We start from the raw sequence: 9132 nt of genomic DNA on the forward strand, positions 1-9132 counted from the left end.
ATACTTGACTTTTTAGGTCATTACAAAGAGCTGAAATATTGGGTTGTCACATCATCCCCCCGTTAGAGGGAATTTCGTCCCGAAATTTAAAGTAAGAAAACACTTGTGGATTAGGGAAACAGATGTGGGTACTTGTGTTTCATCTGATCTTCGCGTTCCTAGGTGAATTCAGGTCCTCGCTTTGCATTCCAGCGGACCTTCACGATAGGGATGCGACTTTGCTTGGTTTGCTTGCCCTCTCGGTCCATGATTTCTACTGGTTCCTCCATGAAGTTGAGGCTCTCGTTGATCTCGATCTCGTCGAGTGGGATTACAAGAGTCTCGTCGGACAGACACTTTTTCAAGTTTGACACGTGGAAGGTAGGATGTACGTTACTGAGTTCTTGCGGTAGATTGAGTTTGTAAGCTACAGGACCGATTCTCGCAAGAATCTCGAAAGGCCCTATGTATCTTGTATTTAGCTTCTCACGCTTTCCAAAGCGTATCAAGCCCTTCCAGGGTGAGACCTTTAGTAGGACTCGGTCGCCTACCTAGAACTCCAATGCTTTCCTACGCTTGTCAGCGTAGCTTTTCTATCGGTCTCTAGAGGCTTTCAATCGTTCACGAATTTGAACGATCTTCTCTGTCGTTTCCCGAATGTTCTCCGGACCCATGAGAGTGCTTTCGAGAGCTCGTCCCTTAGCTAACTGGGTATCACGCACCTCAGCCCAGCACAGAGGGGATCTGCACTTTTGGCCATAGAGGGCCTCGAATGGAGCTGTCTTTATGCTCGTGTGATAACTATTGTTGATGGAAAACTCGACAAGAGGTAAATGGGTATCCCAAGCTTTTCCAAAGTCAATCACACATGCACGCAACATATCTTCCAAGGTTTGGATAGTTCTCTCACTTTGCCCGTCGGTCTGTGGATGGTAGGCTGCACTCATGTCCAGCCTAGTTCCTAGGGAACTTTGTAATGACTGCCAGAACCTCGAAGTGAATCTACTATCTCGGTCTAAGATGATAGATAAAGGAACACCGTGAAGCTTTACAATCTCCCTAATGTAAGTTCTAGTAAGTTTCTCCATCTTGTCTGTTTCTTTGATCGGTAGGAAGTGTGCAGACTTGGTCAGTCTATCGACGATGACCCATATGGAATCAAGTCCACCCGTCGTCTTCGGCAACTTGGTTATGAAGTCCATAGTGATCCGCTCCCACTTCCATTCTGGTATCTCCAGTTGTTGTAGGAGACCGGAGGGTTTCTGGTATTCAACCTTGACCTTTGCGCAAGTAAGGCATTTACTCACGAAGGTAGCAATATCTGCTTTCATGTAAGGCCACCAGTATCACTTTTTAAGATCCAGATACATCTTATCTGAACCCGGGTGGACGGAATAACGAGTGTTGTGAGCTTCAGTCATGACCAAGTCTCTGAAGCCACCGTGTTTCGGTGTCCAGATCCGGTTCATGAAATATAAGGCTTCGTCACCCTTGGCTTCTAAATTCTTGTCCATTCCTCTAAGGGATTCATTCATCACATTTTCAGGTTTCACGGCTTCAAGTTGAGCCTCCTGAATTTGCTTAGACAAGTGTGAATGGATGGCTTTACTCGGATGATAACGAATATCGCATTCGTAATCACTGAGTTGCTCGACCCACCGTCGTGGTCTCATATTGAGCTCCTTTTGATCGAAAATGTGTTGTAAACTCTTGTGGTCGGTAAAGATAGTGCTCTTCGTTCCATACAAGTAATGTCTCCAGATCTTCAGAGCAAACACCACTGCTCCTAGTTCAAGATCATGGGTCGTGTAGTTAACCTCATGTGTCTTTAGCTGTCTCGAGGCATAGGCGATGACTTTACCTCGCTACATCAGAACACATCCGAGTCCTTAATTGGATGCATCACAATAGACAATGAAGTCTTCTATTCCTTCGGGAAGGGATAGTATCGAGGCGGTGCACAAGGCTCGTTTGAGCGTTTGGAACGCTCTTTCTTGTTTCTCTTCCCAGTCAAAGGCCACGCCCTTCTGGGTCAGGGTTGTAAGAGGTTTCGCTATGCTGGAGAAGTTCTGAATGAACCTGCGATAGTAGCCAGCGAGACCTAGAAATTGACGAATTTCAGTAGGTGTCTTTGGTGCTGTCCAATTCTCAATGGCTTTGATCTTGGAGGGGTCCACGTGTATACCTTCTTCACTAACCACATGACCCAAAAATTCGACTCGCCGAATCCAAAATTCGCACTTTGAGAACTTCGCGTAGAGCTTCTCCGATCACAATGTCTCTAAGATTTTACAGAGATGTAGACTATGTTCCTCCTCACTTCGAGAGTAGATGAGTATGTCATTAATGAAGACGATGACGAATTGATCCAAGGACGACACACCCTATTCATCAGATCCATGAATATTGCGGGTGCGTTAGTTAATCCGAATGGCATCACTACAAACTCGTAGTGTCCATAACGAGTTCGGAAAGCTGTCTTGGGAACATCCTCCTTTAACACTCGTAGTTGGTGGTATCCGGATCGCAGATCTATCTTCGAGAAGTAGTTGGCTCCATGAAGTTGATCAAACAAATCGTCAATGCGGGGCAAAGGGTATCGATTTTTAATGGTAAGTTTGTTGAGTTCCCTATAGTCGATGCACATGCGAAACGTTCCATCTTTCTTCTTGACGAACAAGACCGGTGCTGCCCATGGTGAGAAGCTTGGTCGAATGAATCCCTTCTTAAGAAGTTCGTTAAGTTGACTGGAAAGTTCCTGCATTTTAGCCGGTGCCAGACGATACGGCGATTTGGCTACGGGGTAGCCCCTGGCACTAAGTCGATCCTGAACTCGACTTGGCGTTGTGGTGGTAAACCGGGAAGTTCTTCTGGGAATATGTCGGGAAAGTCGCGTACTTCTGGGATTTTCTGGATGTCTTTTAGTTCTTGACTGGTATCGACGACGTGTGCGAGAAATGCATGGTACTCCTTCCGTAAGCACTTCTGGGCTTGAATGCACGAAATGATGCGAAGCCTTGTACTGGGTTTGTCGCCGTAGATTATTAAAGTTTCGTTGTTATAAAGGTTAAGACGAACTGCTTTTTCAAAGCACATAATGTCGGCACGAAGAAGACTCAACCAATCCATACTGATGATAACGTCAAAACATTTAATTGTGACCGGCATGAGATCTATCTTGAAAGTATGGCCATCTAAAGTTAAAGCACAACCTACGTATATGCAGTTTGTACTCTCTGTTTTCCCGTTAGCCATTTCTACCGTGAATGGATAATCTAATGCACATGGTTTTTGTTTAAACAGGAGTGCAAATTTGTGACTCACAAAACTTTTCTCGGCTCCACTATCGAAAAGTATGCAAGCATATGAGTTATCGAGGAGGAACGTAGCAGTAACTATCGTAGGATCAGCCACTGCTTCCTCGTGGCCTAGGGCCATAAGTCTTCCTACCCCTCCAACCATTCCTGCTTTAGGGCAGTTCCTCTTGTAGTGACCCACCTCGCCACAACCGTAGCAAGTTTGGCCCATACCGGCATTTGGGACCTAGGCGGCTTGAGCTGTTGGAGCCTTGCAGTAACGAGCGGTGTGCCCCTTTCTATTACAGTTAGAGTAGAACATCTGCCTGGAACATAGTGGCATCGAAAGGATTTGGTGGTTGAAGGGGTACAGGCGGTGGTGGAGGTGGTGGTATCGGTGTTTCGTTGATTGATTACGCCTTGTACTTCCGCGTGGTAGCATCTTTAACTATAAGTTTAAAAGATGACGACATGGATAAGAATAAATGATAAATGAATGTGCCCCATGGACTAATCCCTATAGTTCAACAACCGAAGGAATAGCTAAGATAGATGACTGACTAAGGTACTTATAGTAAGACCAAATACCCATATGGTTTTTCTTTATGGTTGTGTTGGTAAGTTTTTAGACTTGTTGCCATATTACAACCATTCTTGGGCATATTCTAATCACTCCTCGGACCAGCATAGTTGATCAGGCTATGCCATTCCCAAGACTGACCATATATCCCCAGGCTTACTTGTAATATTCAACAATTGTAATACTTTTGTTCTTGTCGTTGTGACACTGATTTTAGTATGAATGCAGGCACGTATACTTTGTTAAATATTTTATTATTTAAAAGTATAACTCTTAGACAGAGTGTTTTGATCCCATGTATTTATAGTTAGTATATCTTTTATGGGTTGATATACTTAACTCACTATAAACAATGCTCTGATACCAATCTGTCACACCCCAAAACCACGAACGGCGGAAACATTCAGGGGTGGAGGACGTCATGTACAGTATCACAACAGTGTAATATAATAAACAAGCAACAACATCATCCATTGCGTTATAAGTAAAGTTTAATACATGTGTGTTCTTTTATTGTAATAAGACACCAAAAATATAACATCAAAATAAAAGACGAGACTTGTCTGCTCCGTCTTCTCAAAACCTGGCCTTCGTACCTGTCTACTGATGACCAGAGAATACAAGTTATTTTGAAAACGAGTATCAGCTTTAAAGCTGGTGAATTCATAAGTATAGAAGCGTTATTGCCTTGTTTGTGAAAATCTGTTATGAAGGCCATGAAAACCTTTAAATGATAATGTTGAGGTAAGTATGAAATCCCTAGAAAAACCCTTATTTTCCATAAGTATGAAATGTAGTCTTCTACCATGACCCGAATGTTCTGTACGTAAGAAGTGTAGTCTTCTACCAAGACCCGAATGTTTTGTTTGTAAAATGATAGTTTTCCTTTAATTGTTTAGTACTAAAGTACTTAGTCTAACTCATCGTTTATGTGAAAGTATCACAAAATAAAGTAAACAGTAAAATGTACTACTGTAAGTATTGTCACTGGGTATTAGGACCCACACAGCCTAGGTAACTGTTATCCCGAGGTACTAGGGTTAACTCTACCTATATAACCTAATGAACATCCGAAGATTGTCCAATTGTCCTCTTTAGCAGCAGCAGGTGGGAGGAAGGGTTAGTCCCTGTAAAGGTACTCCTAGTATAAGTAATAACCGTAGGCATCTTTAGATGTTCATTACCCACTGTTGCTAACAGATGGGTTCCGGAATGGTTAGTCCCGTCCATATATCCCGAGGTACTGGGGATAGAGCCCTATTCTAGATATCCCGAGGTACTGGGGATATGTAGGATAATTTACACAGAAGGTACTAATAAATTATCCTCGCAATTTGTGATACAAATATTCAAATAAGTATACACAGGTAAAGGTATCAACGTAAAGGTACTCATGTAATGTGTTCATGTATCAGGTAAACATATGTAAAGATACTCATGTATCAGGTAAGGTACTAGTAAAGACTCATGAATGAACTGACTGTTGTGTGATTCCTTGTAATAATGTTTTGTTATCTTCAAATTATCCCTATGATAATTTACTGTAATCTAACTAGTTGATCATGTAAGTTTACACACTCTTACTACTCAAGGGTGTGGGAAAACTAAATGAAAGATGCAAACTTATAACATCAATACATATATAAGGGTATAAGTGTATATCCATAGTTTAGTTCAAGAATGAAAAATGGTTTTGTAAGACAGCTTATGTGTTTTGAAACAATGATTAATAATAACCTGAGGTCATTTCAATACACATTTCAAAGGTAAAACCTTTGATAACAATGTGTTCTTAAGATTTGAAACCAATTCATGCATCACATTTTGTAGTATGTGAAAACTGTTTATAAGAATACATATCAATGATTTAATAACATGTTTGTTTCTACTTGTATTCCCCCCCTACTAAAGCATTTAGAATCATTTAAAACATTGATTAGGGGTATGAACTCACTTGGAAGTTTGAAGATTGCGAGATGGAAAACCGGGCAGAGTTTCGTCTCGGGAAACGGATTTTTCTCAGGATTCTCGGGAATCTCGGGAGTAAAATCGATCCTCATGACTTGAGCAAAAAGACCAGAGCTTCGGGTTTGAACAGGCACGGAAATCAAGGCAATATCGTGAGAGAAAGGAGAGAAATGAGCATTTTTTTCGGAAAGCCTCGCATTCTATTTATAGGGGGGTCTGAGAAGCCTCGTACACGGGGCGTACGCTCGTATGCAGCGCGTACGCGTACGTCATGCATGAGCGAGTCCTCGACTGCCTCGGCTTCGGATGGGACGGGTCGGATGGGTCGGGTCGGATGGGGCGGGTCGGAAGCTTCGCATAGGGGGATGTGGACGATCCGAGGCCCTTGATCTGAGTACGCGGGGCATACGAAGGTACGCAGGGCGTACTCCGGTCCTATCTGCTGTCTCCCCTTCGGATAATACCGGGAGTTTATAATTAAATTTAAATTTATTTTAAATAAACTTCTAAAATTCATATCTCCTTCATACGAACTCTGTTTTCGACATTCTTTATATCCACGCGAAGGTGAGACTAAGATCTACAACTTTCGTTTCGATTCCGTTGGCAAATTATGAAATAATTTTTATTATTTATTTATTAAAATGACGTGATTAAGGAATTTCTTCAAAAATTCATAACTTCTTTATCTGACTTCGGTTATTGCCAGACTTTTTACCGCTGAAATACCAATGACGAGACCTTCGATTCTCGTTTAGGTCATTCCAGCCAAAAGTCGCTCGATCTCTGATTCGAGTTTTTAGCTGTCTGTTGCTAAGCTGAACTTGAAAAAGAATCATAACTTCAATATACAAAGTCGGATTTGGGCGCTCTTTTTACGTACGATCATGGTTTAATGACATTTAAACATAGAAGAAGTTTAAATAGAACTTTTTGCATCTTAGTCTCACCTTCGCGTGGATATAAAGAACGTCGAAAACGGAGTTCGTATGAAGGAGATATGAATTTTAGAAGTTTATTTAAAATAAATATAAATTTAATTATAAACTCCTGGTATTATCCGAAGGGGAGTCAGCGGATAGGACCGGAGTAAGCCCTGCGTACCTTCGTACGCCCCGCATACTCAGATCAAGGGCCTCAGATCGTCCACGTCCCCTATGCGAAGCTTCCGACCCGCCCCATCCGACCCGCCCCATCCGACCCGTCCCATCCGATCCGTCCCATCCGAAGCCGAAGCAGTCGAGGACTCACTCATGCATGACGTACGCGTACGCGCTGCGTACGAGCGTACGCCCCGCGTACGAGCGTACGCCCCGCGTACGAGGCTTCTCAGACCCCCCAATAAATAGAATGCGAGGCTTTCCGAAAAAAATGCTCATTTCTCTCCTTTCTCTTACGATCTTGCCTCGATTTCCGTGCCCGTTCAAACCCGAAGCTCTGGTCTTTTTGCTCAAGTCCCGACGGTTAATTTTACTCCCGAGATTCCCGAGAATCCCGAGAAAAATCCATTTCCCGAGACGAAACTCTGCCCGATTTTCCATCTCGCTATCTTTAAACTTCCAAGTGAGTTCATACCCCTAATCAATGTTTTAAATGATTCTATATGCTTTAGTTGGGGGGGAATACAAGTAGAAACAAACATGTTATTAAATCATTGATACGTATTTTTATAAACAGTTTTCACATACTACAAAATGTGATGCATGAATTGGTTTCAAATCTTAAGAACACATTGTTATCAAAGGTTTTACCTTTGAAATGTATATTGAAATGACCTCAGGTTATTGTTAATCATTGTTTCAAAACACATAAGATGTCTTACAAAACCATTTTTCATTCTTGAACTAAACTATGCATATACACTTATACCCTTATAAATGTATTGATGTTATAAGTTTGCATCTTTCATATAGTTTTCCCACACCCTTGAGTAGTAAGAGTGTGTAAACTTACATGATCAACTAGTTAGATTACAGTAAATTATCATAGGGATAATTTGAAGATAACAAAACATTATTACAAGGAATCACACAAGAGTCAGTTCATTCATGAGTCTTTACTAGTACCTTACCTGATACATGTGTACCTTTACATATGTTTACCTGATACATGAACACATTACATGAGTACCTTTATGTTGATACCTTTACCTGTGTATACTTATTTGAATATTTGTATCACAAATTGCGAGGATAATTTATTAGTACCTTCTGTGTAAATTATCCTGCATATCCCCAGTACCTCGGGATATCTAGAATAGGGCTCTATCCCCAGTACCTCGGGATATATGGACGGGACTAACCATTCCGGAACCCATCTGTTAGCGACAGTGGGTAATGAACATCTAAAGATGCCTAGGGTTATTACTTATACTAGGAGTACCTTTACAGGGACTAACCCTTCCTCCCACCTGCTGCTGCTACAGAGGACAATTAGACAATCTTCGGATGTTCATTAGTTTATATAGGTAGTGTTAACCCTAGTACCTCGGGATAACAGTTACCTAGGCTGTGTGGGTCCTAGTACCCAGTGACAATACTTACAGTTGTACATTTTACTGTTTACTTTATTTTGTGATACTTTCACATAAACGATGAGTTAGACTAAGTACTTTAGTACTAAACAATTAAAGGAAAACTATCATTTTACAAACAAAACATTCGGGTCTTGGTAGAAGACTACACTTCATACGTACATAACATTCGGGTCATGGTAGAAGACTACATTTCATACTTATAGAAAATAAGGGTTTTTCTAGGGATTTCATACTTACCTCAACATTCTCATTTAAAGGTTTTCATGGCCTTCATAACAGATTCTCACAAACAAGGCAATAACACTTATATACTTATGAATTCACCAGCTTTAAAGCTGATACTCGCTTTCAAAATAACTTGTATTCTCAGGTCATCAGTAGACAGGCATGAAGGCCAGGTTTTGAGAAGACGGTGCAGACAAGTCTCTTCTTTTATTTTGATGTTATATTTTTGGTGTCTTATTACAATAAAAGAACACACATGTGTTAAACTTTACTTATAATGCAATGGATGATGTTGTTGCTTGTTTATTATATAACACTGTTGTGATACTGTACATGACGACCTCCACCCCTGAACGTTTCCGCCGTTCGTGGTTTTGGGGTGTGACGTTGGATAAGCCATCAGTTGATATTACGCTGTATCGACAGATGATCGACTCTCTGATGTACTTTACTGCTAGCAGGCCTGATATAATGTTCTCTGTTTATTACTGTGCTAGATTTCAGGCGAATCCTCGTGAACCTCATATGCTTGCAGTGAAGAACATACT

The sequence above is a fragment of the Lactuca serriola genome, chromosome 1 (assembly GCF_051521515.1).
Source record: "Lactuca serriola cultivar US96UC23 chromosome 1, Lser_US96UC23_V15, whole genome shotgun sequence".
Lineage (NCBI taxonomy): Eukaryota > Viridiplantae > Streptophyta > Magnoliopsida > Asterales > Asteraceae > Lactuca > Lactuca serriola.